We start from the raw sequence: 19697 nt of genomic DNA, 5'->3' as shown, positions 1-19697 counted from the left end.
TAATGGTAATGCCGGGCCACATTAAATTCCCTTGCACCTCTTCATCAGCGCCTTTGTTTTGCAAATGTGCCAATCAGCACAAACTCACTCATTCACCACCGAGCCAGCTGAAGTCAGGCACGATATCTCACAGCTGTATCTGGGAGTTAGGAATACATACATTTCATGTGTGTTCCATATATACAACAATCTGTGTAAATGTAGGATAACAGGAAATGCAAAGTGAGAAATGTTGAACACATAACTAAAACAGAAACGTTTTATATGTTACAGTAATAACAACAAAATTTTGACGTGAAGTACATAAAGTGTGAAGACTGAAGTCCAAACATCAAATAAACACTTTCACAAAAAGTATAACGAAACAAGTGAGCTTTTATTCAAGAATAAAACCGAAAATAAAAAGAAATTATTCAATTAACATGTTGTTGTTAATGTGTAAAAAGCAAAGCCCAAATGTTGATCTGTAAAAAGTAGATGTGTCACCTTGGCTGGTGCAGAGGTAAGAATGGCTACCTCATAATCAAGAGGTTGTGTATTCAAGCTCTGGTCCTTCCCGCAATTAGTGTTTTGAGTAATAAGCTGCTATTATTATTACTATTATATAATAAAAACATACATTTGATTTGAGTCTGTGACAGCCGGTGTAAATTTATGCCACTTGTAAAAGTTAATTTTTTTTTTATTCAGTTTTATTCTCTCAGTCACGTTCATGCTCCAACCGATCTGACACTGTTAGTTTTCAAATAAAGACATGGTATAACGGGGGTGGATGGAATAGAGTCAGGGACTGGGAAAACTGTGGACGTGTGTGTGAGTGGTTTATGTGACAGACTGGGAATAACTGTGAATGTGAGCAGTGTTTTGAGACAATGGAATTGGAAATTACATGTAATTCTCTGGTGTGAAGGAATTAAAGCTGACACGTAAACATGAGTGAATCAGTTTTGCTTGGTTGTGGGTGTGGGTTCGTTATACCACATCTTTATTTGAAAACTAACAGTGGCTGTAAAGTGCAGACTTGCAGAGGCTTGGCTATTCTTGCAAGAAGGCAGGTGATGAAGGGCTACACTGAGCATGCTCGTGTGAGCACATCTGACATTTATGCTCATGAAAAACAGCATGGAGGCACAGGAGTTAAATACTGGACAATGAATTTATGAGACAGTAGTAGTAATCACTGTATTAAGATGTCACAGGTTTAAAAACATGTAGCAAATTAATTTGGGTAATATTAAAGCAAAATTTACTCTAAGAAGTGACTGTTGAGCATAGATTGTACACTTTATTTTAGACTTAGGTAAAGCAGTCCTTGATTTAAAATGCTTTGAGAACCATATTGCTGTTGGGCAGTTCTACTGACTGTTGTTCACTTGTGATACCCTTTTTGTTTCTAATACACTAATGTAAATATTGTTTATTCAAAACAAAATATTAAGCAATCAATAAATTATTTAACCTAACTCAAGTTGCACAGTAAAGTTAACGTGCCATCCCTGAGCCTACTTCAGAGCTGCACAACCAGAGCTTATACCGGTAGGAACTATAACCCTGTATGTAGCACTGTACTGGAATAAGAGGATTTATAAATGCATACGTCAACAGTGAATAAATATAATGCCTTTAAAATTGGATACAGATTAGCTTTTCTTAACAAATCAGAAATTTCTGGACTAAAACAAATGATGCTACAATATTACAATATTGTACAAATAAACATTTTAGAACAGAGTACAACTTTTCAACTGCACAGTTAGAGTTTGCATTTTCTGAACCTTTTTCTTTAGGTCTACTGAGAAAACTGTTACATAAATGTAAGGAACTATAATTATTATTACATTGAAAAAATATTACGCTAGGCTGCTTCAGAGCACCTGGAACATTCAATATCCTATTAGGAAATAAATTATAGTAATGATAAAAATTGATTCACATAATTAAAAACCTGGTCAGTGTTATTGTTGTGTGTGAGCATAACTGGATAGCTCATACACAATAAATGACTTAGCTTTTTACATTAAATTTTCTTCATTGTTGTTTTTCATACTACTACCATTTGATAATGTATATTTATTTTTCTAACAAGACTAGACTTGTGTACCATTTCTTATACAAAATATATCAGTAAACCTATACCTATAAACATATTTTTTAAATTACTACTTACATTGATTGTTTTGCTACATTGTTTTGAAAGAATATATTTTCATAGTTCACTCCCAGTATGAAAAAGGTTGGGAGCAGTTTTAAACTGGATTAAGAACTCCACTCAGATATATTAAAGCATCCTTTCTTTCTGGAAAGAATCAGAAGAGCATCAGATTTGAGGTACCTGGAAGCCAACACAATCCATAAAGGTCAAAAAGGGTCATGTGACCCAAAGAAAATTAGAATGGGAGAGTAAGGGAGACATAAGGACAGTTCACCTTTAGTCTACTACCAGAGAAACTATACCGTTCTCTGCTTGGTTTTGCAAACTGGCAACACCCAGTGTCAAAACAATGTGGTTTCCCTTTCTTTTTCAGATCCACATCCCTGACACGGCTTTACCATATACACTGAAATTAACCGCATATTGTTTATTAGTTTAAGGCATTTGATTGTAATTAAACCATAACAATATAATGCCTGGGCCATGCTGCCTATTTGAACTGCTCCCATACATCAAGCGCTTCAGAGCCTTTCTTGTACTGACCTCGCAGTTCAGAAACAGTTTCATCCCAAGAACTATAAATGCAATCAATCAGTCCATCAAGTGCTCCTTGTAGAACTGGTTGTACTTATAAGTACAATTACCTCACTGTAAACTTGTGATACAGTTATAATATTACACAACCTGAGCCACTTTAGCACGTATTTACATATAATGACGATATCATTTTTAAGATGAAATGCAGCAAAATATGTTTTTACATTACACAGGTAAAATGTTAACATTATAATATAAACATTTCAGGACACGGTGTCGCAGCGCTAGCTAGTTCAGGGATTGTTCCTGCCTCGCGCTGTATTCTTGCTGGGGCTGGTGCGACACTGGAAGGATAGATGGATAGAATAATTAAACATGTACTACGAATATATTTCAATGTTCCTTAAAAGTTTTGAAGGTTCGGAGTTCTAAGTACTGCTACAATAAATTATTTCTCGAAGGTCGCGCAGCAAGCATATTGCGGGAGGCAAGAACAACAACCTCTGGACGGGGCACCAGCTCGTCACTATCACTGCGCCACTGTGTTCCCATGTTTAATAAATGCTTTAATTCCTAGCATCATGAAATTGATAATCAAGTATACACCTCAGTATTTAAATTATTCAGAGAGCTGTAACATCACGAATGTAATGGATTCTGTGTCCTGCTGTAAGAAGAGAAAGCCCGTTTAACACTACAATTACCAGAGTCTACGAAAAAACTCGTAGATCCGGCCCACCTTTTGTCTTCTAAATGTGCCGATTAAGACGAGCGGCAAGTAGCCGGCTATTCCATCCCCCACCATCGCAGAACGTTCACTAAGTTTTCCCAGCTCATGTCTTGTTTGATTATCTGGGAGTGACTGAACTGCTGGAGTTTTAGAATGGAAATAATAGATCGTTATTTGGAACACATGCATTTCATGCGTGTTCCGTTTCTACAGTAATCTGTGTAAACACATTGCTAAAACAGAAATTTTTTCATATTTTAGTAATAAATGTTACAAAATGTAGGCATAAACTATAGAATCTGTGAAGCCTGAAGTCCAAACATCAAATAAACACTTTCACAAAAGATTCACGGATGCTACAACACCTTCCGTGGCTTAACGCTACGGTTTGCTGACTTGGAGCACAGCTGCCCTACCGTACTACAGAGACCTGAGTTCGATTCCCAGCTTTGGAGAAAATGTTTTTTTTTCCTCAAACGGACATTAAATTTATAAATAGGTATGCACTGTAAATCGTTAAGTTTAAAATGTCAATCGCGGTTATTTCTGTTGATTAATTCATGCTTTTTCACTTAGAGTCAGAACAGAAGCTTGCTCAGCTTATTCAGCTTCTGATCTGACTCAAACTTCGACGATGTTTTCTGATTGGTACTATTTGCATCATAAAATGATTTCTTCAAAACGTCACATATATTTGTCTTTTTCTTTTTTTAAAATGTGCGTTGTAGCACGCAGCAACTGGCCATCTGCATGTTCTTGCGCACACTGAATAAGACAACGCTATATGCAATCATCAGATTCAAATGTTAACAGTTATATAGCACAGAATGGAAATCAGCAGTTCTTAGCATTTCACCACGCAAGCTGTCATATCATCCGCCTACTGTAACTTGCTTTCTTTTTGCTTCGGTTATAGTCTTGAATAAAAGTGCACTTGTTTTGTTATACTTTTACATCAACATATATTCCTGTGTTTGAGCGACACGGGCATGCTCAAAAAATACACGTGTAATGCCACGAAAAGTGCATGCAGACACTTCAGTTCGCAAGCATTGGTACAACAATGCAGCCACAAGTACACTGCAGAACTATAGCGCGTCTTTATGTGAAAACAGCAGTGTCAGATGGGGAGTGTCCGATGATTGCATATAGTGCTGAAGTTACTGCTCTTTACTATGCTTTCCTCTGCATGTCCTGGAGTACAAAAGAAACAGCATACAGCAACACGTGGGGACTGGCAATATTGGGGGAAAAAAAACATGTGGTCGTATGTATCGTGATACACTGCAGAACTATAGCGCGTCTTTATGTGAAAACAGCAGTGTCAGATGGGGAGTGTCCGATGATTGCATATAGTTCTGAAGTTACTGCTCTTTACTATGCTTTCCTCTGCATGTCCTGGAGTACAAAAGAAACAGCATACAGCAACACGTGGGGACTGGAAATATTGGGGGAAAAAAAACATGCGGTCGTATGTATCGTGATACACTGCAGAGCTATAGCGCGTCTTTATGTGAAAACAGCAGTGTCAGATGGGGTAGGGAAGGATCCTGAACGCGACTGAGACAATGAAAAGTGAATTTAAAAAAAATAAACAAAGCTAACCTTTACAAATACCATATATTACACCGGCTGTTACAGACTGAAATCAAATGTATCTTTTTATTCTAAAATAGTGAAAATAAGAACACTTCTCAAAAGGGAGTCATGCAGAATCGAACTCACGACCTTCTCATTCCCAGTCAGCGACTGATACTGTTGCGCCACGGAAGGAGCAATAGTTAATGTGTGTCAATGTCACACACTAAGGTGGCTTTTTTTGGCGGTGGCTTTTTTTTTTGTACTTTTTGTGAAAGTGTTTCTTTGATATTTGGACTTCAGGCTTCATACATTATATAGTTTATGCCTACATGTTGTCATTTGCTACTAGAATATAAAAAATGTTTCTGTTTTAACAATGTGTTTACACAGATTACTGTAGAAATGCAACACATATGAAATGTGTGTGTTCCAAATAACAATCTATTATTTCCACTCTAAAACTCCACTTCACTCCCAGATAATCAATCAAGGCATGAGGTGGGAGATGCAAGTCGGTGGGGGGATGGAATAGCCGGCTGCTGGCAGCTTGTCTTTATCAGTACATTTAGATGACAAAAGACGCTGGCGGAGAGGTGAGAACGGTTTTAAGAAGCGATTTAAGGTGGGCCGGATCTACGAGTTTTTTCGTAGGCTCTGGTAATTCTAGTGTTAAGAAGCACTAGATGTTGTACTTTAATTATAAAATAAACTACGTGATTAAAGTGGAAAGTTCGAGATTAAAGTTGACATTTCGAGCTTTTTTCCCCACTGTGTCCCTATTTTTTTTTCTTTTATCCGTACCTTAATAAGCTTTTTCACAGCCACTTTGATATCTGACAACTTCTTTTTTATTTTGGGCACTGTCGACTTCTGACCCTCTTATGTCACTCGATCAACTTCCTTTTGTTGTTTATACCACTGTTTAAAACAACAAATAGTATGTTTTTTCTTGCCTCCACTTGGTATTTACTGAAATTTGCTTCATTGTTCTTTTTCGTACTACTACCATTTGATAATGTAAATTTATTTTTCTAACAAGAGTAGACTTGTGTGCCATTTCTTATACAAAAGGTAAACTGTGAATTTAGGACATTAGGGGAAATTCATAGAATTTAGGCTTTCTTTTGGCACGTCCATTTTTTTTCCATATTTGAAAGACAAACAGATTAGGTTAACTGGTAACCTGATACATGTTGTTATGCTCTATGAATAACCTACTAACTACTATGATCATTAAGTAGATAAGGTCTGATAATACATTGATGAATGGGCAGTAATGTTGCATCACAAAAAATTTGTCTTTCAAAATAGCTATAACACATATAGCAAATACATTTTTTTCAATTTCACATGTTAAACTTCACCAGTCAAATCACCAATAGGGATTTCAAGTCAAACATAACAGTTACTGAATGATGTATTTGACTATTAGAATGAAAAAATAAGAAGATAACAAAAGAGCATGCAAAAACAGCCAATATATCTTGCAAATTTCTCCTTAGGTATAATGTTTCCAAAATAATATTAAATTAAGATACAAAGGTTTAAAAGGTATTACAGCAACTTTGACATATACAGATAGTTAAGTAGTTTAATGCTAGAAATGCCAACACCACTGTGTATTTAATAATTTAATCAGTATACATTTCATGTTCCTGGCCTTACTTAACATTTAAATTGTTTTACTGCAAATACCTATGTTGTAGTAACTTTAAAATTCTATTAAAAAAATGTGGTCGATATTTTTGTTTAATTTTTTTTTTTTACACAAAAGACTCCTATTACCATCACAAGCAACACAATCGAACATTTGTAAATCACTGATTATGTCCTCTGGTTTGCACTTGACTATATTTGCATGTTTTTATCTTGACAAAATCCTCTTCTGCCGCTATTATTGACATTATTAAACATTGTTTTTCAAATGTGAATTGCTGTCTTTCTTGTGCATACAACTACAAATCAATCCCCAAAAAAATCACACTTATAATCACTGACATTGTTTCATTACCCGTAAAAAGAAAATACTTTTGCTCATACTACAAAGTGCCACCAAAAGTTTTCTCCTTTCACCACCCAAATTGATGCTGGTTGTGTATTTTGTATACTGATGGCTATGCTTGTAAATCAGACACTTACCAAAGCTTTGTGTATGTACACTGTAAGTAATGTAATTGTTGTAATATATTTATATAGTAGAATATTTGTTTTTACTTCTTTTTTAAAATAATTGAAAACATAAAATTCTAAGTGTTTTGTTTTTTTCAAATAAATACTGAAATGATTTTATGCCAAGAAGTAACACAACTTTGGAAAGCTGTCCCTGTCTTAGCATCCCTTCAGGTCCTTCTGCCTACTGGTAAAACAGTAAAGTGCAAAGTGGGAAGATGACGGGGGAAAAAAAACGTAAAGTGTCAATGTAAGATGCCAAGAATCTGTGGTGACTGCTGATGTGGACAGTTTTGCAATAAACCTAAATGCCATTTGTTATTTACAAATGATTACATATCCACCAAAATACATGTATGGTTGTAAATTGTTGAACTTTTTGTTATAAATAAATACATAAATAAATGTTTCTAATTCATATATTTTATTTGCACAGCTGTTTAAAATGTGTAGTTTAATGTTTCATTAATAAATACTGAAGTTTTTTGTTATTCAATGGCAGCACAAACCTTGAGTTTTTTTTTTTAATGCTAACATTCAAAGTGAAAGTATGTTTATGTTCTCTCAAGCTGTGTTAGGCTACCTATGGTTTTTGGGGTAGGGTTATAGGGATGCGTTATCAGGATGCCAAGCTGATGGGCCATTTGTTAGAACAAAAGGTTTCAGATGTCACTTACTATAGCCCTGGTGGCTATAATACTGAAAAGTTTTATACAGGTTCTAGTCTTAATTCTCTTGCCAAACATTATATAGAAACGCCCATAATTAAAAAGATATTTTACAATAAAGTAACTTTTTAGCTACATTATATATTGTATAGTAGTTTAATGTATTGATAAAATGTATAATGCAGTACTGATGTGTTGATATTTTAGCTCTAAATTAGGATGACATTCTATAAATGATTTTAAACCTACCAAATAAATGCTTTGTTATTACTGCCAATTTTCCTCAAAATTAGTGGAGTCTTGTGATGTCCCATGCCAGCAGTCAGTGGCACAACCTTGAACCCTGGGCACTGTGTAGTTTGTAACTGTGACTGAGCAGTGATAGAGACCGAGACATATTCTTTTATTTATGCTGAATAATGTACATGGTTCATTATTTGTGTTTTTGTCTATGTATGTCAGTTGCTTTTTCCATGTTTGAATCACCGCCATGAACTGTTCTCTGACCTATAAATCTGGTGATTCGTTTCATACGTGCTATAGAGTAGGTGAGTTTACTTGTACTTCTTTTATTTATTGGATTTCTGGACTTTTGAACTGTATTGTTTTGTTTTTGACTACTTTTCTGGATTACTGTGTCGAAATTTTTGGAAGTTCTTTTTGAATTTATTGGGATTTGTGTGCTTTCCTAGCTTACAGCACATATACAGGTGTCTCTGAACTTACTGCTTTTCTAATGACCCCCCTTTATCCCTCAAGGGCCCTTGGCCCTCTGCCTCTTGCTCTATCTGTCTCTCTCCAAACTCCTTTAATCCTCCAGAGGCTCTCATGCACATATCGTTTCTGTGCATCTGGTCAACTAAAAGACAACCCAGAAATGAATCTTCACATCTTTTAAACCTCAGTGTGGATTTTCTTAGCAAATTCCCACTTCTTTCCATTGAGCCTCCAACCAATCTGGGAACACTCAGTGCCACTTACTATGATTGTATCCCCACACTGGAACTCCGCTCTTGTCTATTGCATTTAAGTGCTTCTTATTCGAACCCAGCTCTTCACTGACTGTAAACTCCAGTAAGATAATAATGTAATTCTTTTTCAGCATCTCTCACTGTGCTGGCATTCTACTAAAACTTTGCTTTCTCTGCAGCTGCCTGGTTCGCTCTGCACTGTGAGGCACACATGGTCCAAGCCCTGTTACACAGAACTGCAGCTCCGGCAGCTTCTCTCAGGATCATGTACATTTATAGATGCTTACCTGCCCTTTCATTCCTTTATCCTTCTAGGTAAATATTTTTGCATACCATTGCAGGCCTACACAAAGACACACACACTAGCACAAGCCCTATTTGTAAAAATGATACTTAACTTAATCTTAATTTTTTGGGGATGTAGGTTGACCACCTGGAGTTGAGAGATCATGCAGCTTCCACATAGACAATGACCAGGTGCAGGATTCAATCTCAGGACACTGGGTCTGTGAGGTAGAAGTAACCACTGTACCACCCTGTTCTGTTTTATATAAACAATATAATATATTATTGCTGCATTACTAAAAACCCAAGTATAAGTATACCAAAACTATACTGTCCAACAAAATAGAGACTCATTAGCTTTTACTTTTAATGCAAAATGTTATGAGATGTTTTAGGTAAGAAACAGAGGTTTTGAGATAAAGTTGTTATACACCCTAACCTTTGTGCTGGAGAGTTGTGACACACTGCTTGTAGACTAGCACTTGCAAGTAAGAGTTTCACTTTACACACAATAATAATGACCTTATAAACCTATTTATTCAAAAGCTTATAATCTTTTGTCAGGGCCGGATTAAGAGCTTTGGGGGCCCGTAGCACATTTCAAATTTGGGGGCCCTTTTGGTCTGCATCATCTGAAGTTTAGATTCTGAACAGTTCAAACCGGACTAAATAATTATTTTACTCTCGATTATAATAAGAATCTTATAATATTTATGTGAATTTTATGTGTTGGGCCCCTAAAGTTTTGTTGTGTAAGAAATTTACAGTTTAAAAACGTAAAGATAATATTTTTAAAGACCAGTTTTTCAATGCTACACTTTTTCATTAAATATTGGGTCCACCATTTGGGGGCCCCCGAAATTGCGGGGCCCGTAGCATATGCTACATGTGCCTATTGGTTAATCCGGCACTGTCTTTTGTAGTTTAACAGACAGTATACTTTATTACTTGGATACTTTATCAAATCGTTTCTGTTCTAAAAACTTTGAAAAACACTACTACATTACAATGTTGGCCATCAGTAAGAACCTTTAATGGTAAACATGCTCTACATGGCGACTGCTTCTGAGCTGTCAGGCTTTCAGTGTACTGTAATCTGATGGTGATATTTCACATGTTACTCCATCCAGAATTCCATCTCCCTTGACTTACTCTGCTCACAATAGGGCTCTATCGGAAACACACAGAATGGATATGAAACAGAGTTGACCTGAGGCAGATATCCTAATGCACATACGTTTCAGCACTCACTCATGGAGTAATAGGCTTTATAAAAGTTTGGCATTAAATGTGTAAGTAAATCTTCAAAAGAACACAGAGATAATTAATCAATGTTCTAAACAAAAAGCAGGCATATTTTGAAGTTCATTTAAACTTAATTTTTAAGCTGTGCATGTAAGTGTAATTATTTTCTATTACAATACATTTAAACGGGTCAATATTTTATTCTCATATAAAAAATGTTTCTATCTATATTTCTTTGTTGTTGTAATAGCATAATTTCTAAACATTCATGATTAGCTAAACCTTGAATTTTCTACCATTTTAACAAATGAAATTGTCTGTTACTATGGAAACAAAATTAAGAAAATTATACTAAGCAAAATTTATGATTTGTATGCACAACTTAAGCTGGCATGCTGCCTTGATTTTTTTTTTTTTTTCTGTTGTTGCACCTGATTCTGCAAGGACAGGTTTTGGCTTCCCTTGACCCTGCAATCTAATACCAGTCTTCTGTGGATCCTGTAATGGTTCAATGGATTACTGGTTGACAGCTAATGTTGTAGGGATTAAACACCCCCCACAACCACTGATCTGCAGTTAATTTATACAGTTTAATTCTACGTACAAATGAAAATTTTTAATCAGCTAACTAGTGTATGAATATTTCTTTGTATATGGCGTGAAACAGTTACTTTCATATGTTTTTTTACTATGGCAGCTTTAAAACTGAGAAGTATTATTGGAAAAGAATATTTATAGAAATATGTCAGCAGAGATAAAAATCAGACTGGTTTTCTTGCTTCAGTGAGGCAAGTACCTTGGACAGGCAAAGCAAATAATGGTTTTTAAAAAGAATTTTAAAAAATAGAAACAAAATATTAATTAACGGTACTCTGCTAAAAAAAACTTTTATTTCTTAAATTTTCATTCATTTTATACTTTTATATTGCTAAGACATATTCAAAAAGTGCAGATTTACTTCAGATTTCTGTTGGTAATGTAGAAAAAAATGAACAAGTTAAAGATACTAGCATTTGTTGAAAAAAAGAAACAAAAACAAAAAAGAAAAAACAGAAGCATTATAACAGATCTCAGCAATACACTTTAGCAGAGCACTCAACTGGCTAAATTTGCTCTTTTGCCCTTTCCATTACAGGATAATAAGTTTAGAGTGCAGGTATTCAGCTAAAGCAACAATAATAAAAAATAAGTACTATAATAATGTGACATGTTCATTGTTTTAAAATAACCAGTAATATGTGAAGAGGAAGGAAATTTATTTCAGCTGGAACTGTTTTAGCTTCTGTTTTCTTTTTTTCATGTTTCTTCATGACATAGCTGGCTTCAACAGCTCAGATTTCATTAAATACAAATTTGTTAAAATTGCCAGACAATGTAAAGAAAGGACAAAATAAGAGTTACCGGATACATGTGCATTGAGCATTATATTCATACAGAAAAGCAACAAAGAATAATAGAGTACTTTTAAGTACAGAAATAAAATTGTTCTAACTGTTGTCTGTCTTTAGATTTTTTTTGCTTCATTTGACATTCTTATTTGACATTTTGTCTGTTTGTGTTTGTTGGTTTTCCCATCACACTAAAATGGCTGAACAGTTTTTCACTAAATTTTGCATGTACTGTAGGTTTCCATTGGTCAAATTTAAAATATGGGGTCATCAATTAAAACACAAATAAATAATTGTTTTCTCACCTTAATTCATTGTACAATTATTCCAGAGCAAAATAGTGTGCTTCATCTAGTATTATGTTAAGTTGTAATTTAATGGATATCTGGAAATATTCCTAATAGTTTAACTCAGATTATGGTGACAGAGATACACATCAGTAAATTGTTTTCAAAACTTATAAATTTGCTCCTATGGAATGTTTTAATTTGTTTAGTTTTTGAAAGGTCAATCAGGTTGAGAGTTTTGAAGAGGTTGTTGCTAATGAAAAGGATTCAGATTCTATAACGGAAAGGTATTTAGGGTTTAAATTAAAACTTTTCTGAGCTTAATACTAGAGTTACCAGAGCCTATGAAAAAACTCGTAGATCCATCCCACCTTAAATCCCATCGCACCTCTCCATCAGCGTCGTTTGTCCTGTAAATGCACCAATTAAGACAAGCAGTAAGCAGCCTGCTATTCCACCCCCTCACCACTGCAGAACGTGCACAAAGTTCTCCCAGCTCAAGCCTTGATTGATTATCTGGGAATGAAGTGCTGGAGTTTTAGAGTGGAAATAATAGATCGTTATTTGGAACACATGCATTTCATGTGTGTTCCGTTTCTACAATATTGTGTAAACACATTGTTAAAATAGAAACGTTTTCATATTTTAGTAGTAAATGACAAAATGTTGGCATAAACCATATAATGTGTGAAGCCTGAAGTCCAAAGATCAAACAAACACTTTCACAAAAGGTTCAAGGATAAGACAACAGCTTCTGCGGCGTAGCAGTAGGATTTGCTGAATTGTATTCAAGAGTTCTCGGTTGGATCCTGGCTGCCTTCTATATATGCCATTTTCAGTATTGAGCTGCTCTTATTGCTAATATTATACAGTACACACATACATTTGGTTTGCGTCTGTAACAGACGGTGTACTTTTATAGTTCTTGTAAAAGTTACCGTTTTTTTTTTTCACTTGTATTCTCTCAGGCACGATCACGATACATATACTGTAGCCACTGAACACCCCCCCCACCCCCCCCACCCTCACAACTGAGCAATCAGACACTAAGTTTTTATTTGAAACTGGGAGTAACTGTAGATGTGAGTGGTGTTTTGAGGCAATTGAACTGGACATTCTCTGATCTGGAGGGATAAAAGCTGACACACAAACGCTGGTGAATCTGCCTTCTTCGTATCTCACCGTCTCTTGATTTTTTTTTTATTCAGTTTTATTGAGTGTTCCTGCTCACGCTGAATTAGTATGCACCTTATGGTCTATGATGTCAAAAAATTTTTTAAAAAGAGACAGGTATATATGATATTTGGAATTATTCATTTTATGATCTGTACATTTCGAAAAATATTGTGCCACGGATGCACCATTATTCATATTAATTCGCATAACATCTTGCAGTTGTAATCAGTGACCATGTGTTTTTTTTTTCCCGATCTTGCCAGTCTCCGCGTTGTTGTATGGTGGTGTTTAGTTTTGTACTCCAGGACATGCAGAGGAAAGAATTGTACAGAGAGGTCAGTTCAGCACTATATGCAATCATCAGATTCAAATGTTAACAGTTCACACACACGCAAGGACCATCCTTCCTACATTTACGACGTGTACCTGTTGCAATGTACACACTTCTCTCTGGGCTGTGGTTTCTATTACACACCTGAAAGAAAGAGACAATATATGTGACATTTTGAAGAAATCATTTTATGACCTGAATAGTACCAATCAGAAAACATCATCGCACTAATGCAATATTATTTGAAAACAAACAGCGTCAGATCGAGTGTGAATTTATGCTGGCGCAGTTACTTAGAGTCAGATCAGGAGGGACGGGTGGGTGGCGGTACAGCATGATCATGATTGATAGAATAAAATTGAAAAAAGGTAACTTTTACAAGTACAATAAATTTATACTCAATGTGCCATATATTTGTCTCTTTCTTTTTTTCTCCGTGCTGAGTTGACATCGTGCACCAGAAGGCGTGAGCTTATTCAGTGCGCATCAGGAACACGCAGGTGGGCTAGTTGCTTGTGCTATAACAAGCTGGACCTGGCAGCGATCAATGCATATGTACTGTGCAAGGCATGCACGGGGGCCACTGAGAAAAGAAGAGTGTTCATGGCTCACTTTGCAGAGGAACTTCGTTGTCGCATCTTACTAGAAAAGGTGATGGAAAAAGAAAAGTAGGAGGATGCAACATCGACAAGCTTCTGTTCCAAGACAGCCACTTTCCCCAGGAAAGTAAACTGAGTCAGTGTCAGGTGCCCTTTCAATGTAATAGGAACCAAAGCATAGAGAGAAGCGTGTGCATTGCAACAGGTACACACGTCGTAAATGTAGGAAGGATGGTTCTTGCGTGTGTTTGAACTGTTGACATTTGAATGTGATGATTGCATATAGCGCTGAACTGACCTCTCTGTACAATTCTTTCCTCTGCATATCCTGGAGTACAAAAGAAACAGTACCATACAACAACATGTGGGAACTGGCAAGATCGGGAAAAAAAAAAAAAAAACATGGTCACTGATTATAACCGCAAGATGTTATGCGAAGGAATATGAATTATATAAATAATGTTGCATCTGTGCCACAATGTTTTTCCGAAATGTACTGTACAGGTCATAAAATGAGTAATTCCAAATATCATATATACCTATGTCTCTGTTTTTTTTATTTGACATCATAGACCATAAGGTGCATACTAATTCAGCGTGAGCAGGAACACTCAATAAAACTGAGTAAAAAGAAAAGTGACGGTGAAATATGAATAAGGCAGATTGACCAGTGTCTTACCGCTATGCCACAGAAGCTGTTTTCTTACCTTGAACCTTTTGTGAAAGTGTTTATTTGACCTTTGAACTTCAGGGGGGGGGTTTCCGTATGTTGCTTAAATCATCCGAGATCAGATGCCTGATCTTGGATGAGTTAATGCCGGTGAAACTCATCTGGAATAAGTCGGTTTTTCAAACGCAGCCGCGTAGTAGATTAGTCTAGCTGGATCTAATCATCCGAGATGAATGTGCGCGCCCACACTGAGTGAAAAGCCCATATATATTGAGTCTAGAAAACATGATCAGCAAGTCTTTGATAGGCTGCAACAAAATGACGAAAGAATGGGTGCATTTTTTTTCACACAAGCTGTGTGTGTGTGTGTGTATGTGTGTGTGTGTGGGTGTTAGTTAGTTATTCGAAGGATTTCAAGATTTAATATACACAAGGGGCAACACTGCAAAAGCAGCCCAAACCAGAAAAGACGGCTGGCAAAAAGTGTCCGACAAATTAAACGCATGTGCATTGTACTTACTGAAAGCAGCGTTTTATTTCCTATGTGTCAGATTAATTATTTAATATGTCATAATTCCAGATCAAACGTGAGTACAAGGAGAACACAGGAACAGGTTAAAGTGAAGTACAAGGATATACTTCAAACTGGTAAATATTGGTATATGACTATTTAAAGAATTGTTGACATAAAGAGTCATATATATAATGTAAAGAACATTAATTTTAAAGCTAATAAGAAGGCAGACAAGCAAAACAGGTGGAGGTCCACATGGTCCAGACCTAACCCCTGCAGAAGAGTTGGCTCTCCAGCAAAATGCCCATCGCCCTGTTTCTGAGGGCATTCCAAGGGGAAGCTCCTCCTCAGAAACAGTGGCAGGATGCAGTGGTCACTTTATTTCAGGTAAAGGATGGTCATTGCATATATTTGTCCTCTATGTGTGCCATGGGTAGGTTCCATATAGCCCTCTTTTTTCGTTGGGTCAGTTGCAGGGAATGTCATATCCTTAGAACCTGTGTCTGACCAACGAGATATTGACAAAGGTCAAATATTTGATGAAGACACTGTGTCCAATTATTCATAAGGAGGAGAGGTACATTTTCCAAATCAATCTCCACTCTGATCAGTCCCATGTGCCCCAATCACATTTGGAAATCCTGGGTAATGAGAATGTTAGGCTGATTGTGAGATCTTTATGGAACTGTGGGTGTTTTTGCCTGTGTTTTACCTACCTGCAATGGCATGAAATGCCTCTTTTATTGTCTGCACACACAGGTGTCCAGGAAACACTACGAAAACCCGAAGGAAATATTTCAGAGCCAAACAGACTTTACGAATTGCCTGGCAAACTGCACTTTTAGATAGATTTTTGGCATCGCCTACAGTATATAAAAAAAGTGCCGCTTGTAAAAAACCTCAAAGCAATGCATACTGTCTGCGTGGTTGTGAGAGCCTGACGTAGCCTAGTTTGACTTTGAATATAAGGTCCTAATAAATTTTTGAGGTACAATATTACCCCTCAGCTAAAGCGGTATCATTCGAAAAGAATTTCCTCCGGGAGCAGTAAAGGATCTTGCCGATCATGCAAAACCCTCTCCGTATGAAATTCTCTTCAAATAATTTGCGTACCGATATCAATTGGTCACTCATTCATTGAACGGCGAAGTCATGACTGAATGAATTCCACGCACGGACACTGATTAAGTGTGTGAGCTAATCCTTGTTTACGTAGAACAAACCTGCTTCGAGCAGGTTTGAGGATTTGGATGTGCTGCTATGACAACACATCCAGCAAAAGTTTCGAAGAACTGACAGATCCAGGATCATGCCAATTCGTCAACAATTACATCCAACTAAACGAGTAATCCACGTACGAAAAATACCCCCCAGGTTTCACACATTATATAGTTTACTAGCGAACCCATGGCGTAGCATACGCCGCATAATTATTTATTGATGGCTGAACACTTCCGGAAAGACACAGTTGTCTAAAAGGGGTGGGTTTGAGGATACAACAGTAAGTGAATGAAAAGATGGAACTCTGGAGAGAGTAACATACAATTGTCCGTGACTGAAAACTGGTTCTGGCAGATACAGGCATATCTTTTTGAAAGTTTGGCCCTGTGCCTTATTAATTGTCATCGCAAAGGCCAATCTAACAGGAAATTGTCTTCGTGTAAAAGTAAAAGGCAAATTTGCATCTGACAGGGTCAAGGATATCCGGGGAATAAGGACAGTTTGTGAGGTAGCAGCTATGATAGTTTTACACTCCAGTACATTGCGGTGAATGCTGGTAACAGACAGTCTAGTGCCATTACAAAGACCTTTTGCAGGCAGGAGGATTCTGAGAAGCATGATGACGGATCCAATTTTAATTTTGAGTTTATGCGGAGGCATGCCAGTGGGAGTAAGACTATTAAGAAATTCTTCGGGGAATGAAAGTTGATCTGCAGGATTGTCTGTGACGATGGAGTCCACGCTCGTGAAAGTCACCTCATCGGTAGGGATAAGTTTCAGCACTTGTTCATTAAGGTGTAGCGAGTCTTCGTTGGTGATGCTTAATATAGCTCGCGTACTGAGTTGTTCTAGAGTGACAGTTGAGAAGTCGATGTCGCCATACAGTTGTTGAACAGGATCAGAAATTAATGCAAAACAATGTGAAGGCAATGTCACAGGTGTTCCGTTTTTCCCGTCTCCAACGTTGAGGAGCCATTGTGTGAAATGTTGTTCTTCAGGAAGAGCTCTCATATTTGTTGTCAGTGTAAGAACATGCATGTGATGCCACAAAGGTTGCTTGTTAATTCAACTGTTGACAATAAGCGTGCAGGAGCCACGCATAATGACGGGGAGTATTTGTCGGAAATCTCCATCCAATAGTATTGTTTTGCCTCCAAATGGCTGTGTGTCACCCGAGAGGTCACATAATAACCTGTCAACTGCCTGGAATGCGTATGCATGTGTCATTGGCGCCTCATCCCATATTATCAATTTGGATTGCAGAAGATGTTGAGCATGTGTCGAGGTAGGTTTGATGTTGCATGTGGAAGTAGTATTCAGCTTCAACGGTACTTTAAAAACAGAATGGGAAGTTCGTCCACCCGGTAATAATGTTGCAGCTATTCCTGTAGATGCTACGGTTGTAGGAATGTCTCCCCTAGCTCTGATGGTATGAATCAGGGTTTTGTACACAAAGGTTTTCCCTGTTCCTGCAGGACCATCTAAGAAGAAGCATCGGAGATGGGAATTGCTATATGCAGCGTGTAAAACAGTATCAACCGCGTGTTTCTGTTCTGTGTTGAGTTTGCCGTAGTGTTCTATAGCGTGTGAGTGTTCAGGCTGAGCATCGAAGGTGGGAGATGAATGACACAGTGGAGGAATGTCAGTGGGAGGTAGGTGTAATTTGTGCAGGTTGAGGCCATGTGGTTGCAGCATGCCATTAATGTCAGCAAGAGCATACATGCAAGCAGTGGTTGTGGAATATTTTGTGAGAATGTCCTCAGAAAGGGAGAGTTTATGTGTGTCCCAAAGGTGTGGAACGTTGTGTGGTTCACCAAAGACACAGATGAAAACGAACATTTCTCGCAAGAATCGTGGCATTCGTATCTGGGAAGCCTCTGAAAGAGTATCATGCCATATCTTGTCGTCTTTAAGAAGACCTAATTGTTGACAAGCTTCTTAGAAAGTGTCACATTCGACGCCGTTGACTGTTCGTAGATGGTGGAAACTTGTGACGCCTACAGAATGGGTAAGGAGAAGTCTGAGGTAATAACATTCGGTGTCGTTAATGGCAACAACAGGCATTCTACCAATCACTTTTGTGCCTCCTCTGATTCTCTTTTTCCATTTTCCAGAGGATTTTTGAAATGTGTAATGTTGGGGAACATCAGTGTAATGTAACTCCACAGCTTCAGGATCTGTTTTGTTGAGTTCAAACCATGCTAACAGCATAGTGTTTTTGTTGGCTTGTCTTTGTAGTGCTTGTTCCTCGTGATCCTCATGAAAGAAGATGATTTGTTGTTCCGGTAAATGAACTGGTAATCGTGTAATCACGTGAGATTTTTCTGAAAGACTGTACTCGTTCAAACACCACATAGCCTCAGGAGCACTGACATACCTACCGTCAAGGAAAGTCTGTATTTCGTCATGTTGGAAAACACCATCGGCTGGCTCCCTGTGAAGTGCAATGGATGCAGCGTCGTGTCCTTTGTAGACATACAGTAATCCCTCCTCCATCGCGGGGGTTGCATTCCAGAGCCACCCGCGAAATAAGAAAATCCGCGAAGTAGAAACCATATGTTTATATGGTTATTTTTATATTGTCATGCTTGGGTCACAGATTTGCGCAGAAACACAGGAGGTTGTAGAGAGACAGGAACGTTATTCAAACACTGCAAACAAACATTTGTCTCTTTTTCAAAAGTTTAAACTGTGCTCCATGACAAGACAGAGATGACAGTTCCGTCTCACAATTAAAAGAATGCAAACATGTCTTCGTCTTCAAAGGAGTGTGTCAGGAGCAGATCATGTCACAGAGATAGAAAAAAAGCAAACAAATCAATAGAGCTGTTTGGATTTTAAGTATGCGAAGCACCGAGGCACAAAGCTGTTGAAGGCAGCAGCTCACACCCCCTCCGTCAGGAGCAGAGAGAGACAAAGAGAGAGAGACAGACAGAGTTTGTTTTTCAAGCACAAATCAATACGTGCCCTTCGAGCTTTTAAGTATGCGAAGCACTGTGCAGCATGTCGCTTCACTAAGCAGCTGCACAAAAGATAGTAACGTGAAGATAATCTTTCAGCATTTTTAGACGAGCGTCCGTATCGTCTAGGTGTGCGAACAGCCCCCCTGCTCACACCCCCTACGTCAGAATCAGAGAAAGCGCAAGAGAGAAAGAGAAAAGTAAGCTGGGTAG

This window comes from Erpetoichthys calabaricus, chromosome 4, assembly GCF_900747795.2.
Source record: "Erpetoichthys calabaricus chromosome 4, fErpCal1.3, whole genome shotgun sequence".
Lineage (NCBI taxonomy): Eukaryota > Metazoa > Chordata > Cladistia > Polypteriformes > Polypteridae > Erpetoichthys > Erpetoichthys calabaricus.
This window is presented reverse-complemented; position numbering follows the sequence as displayed.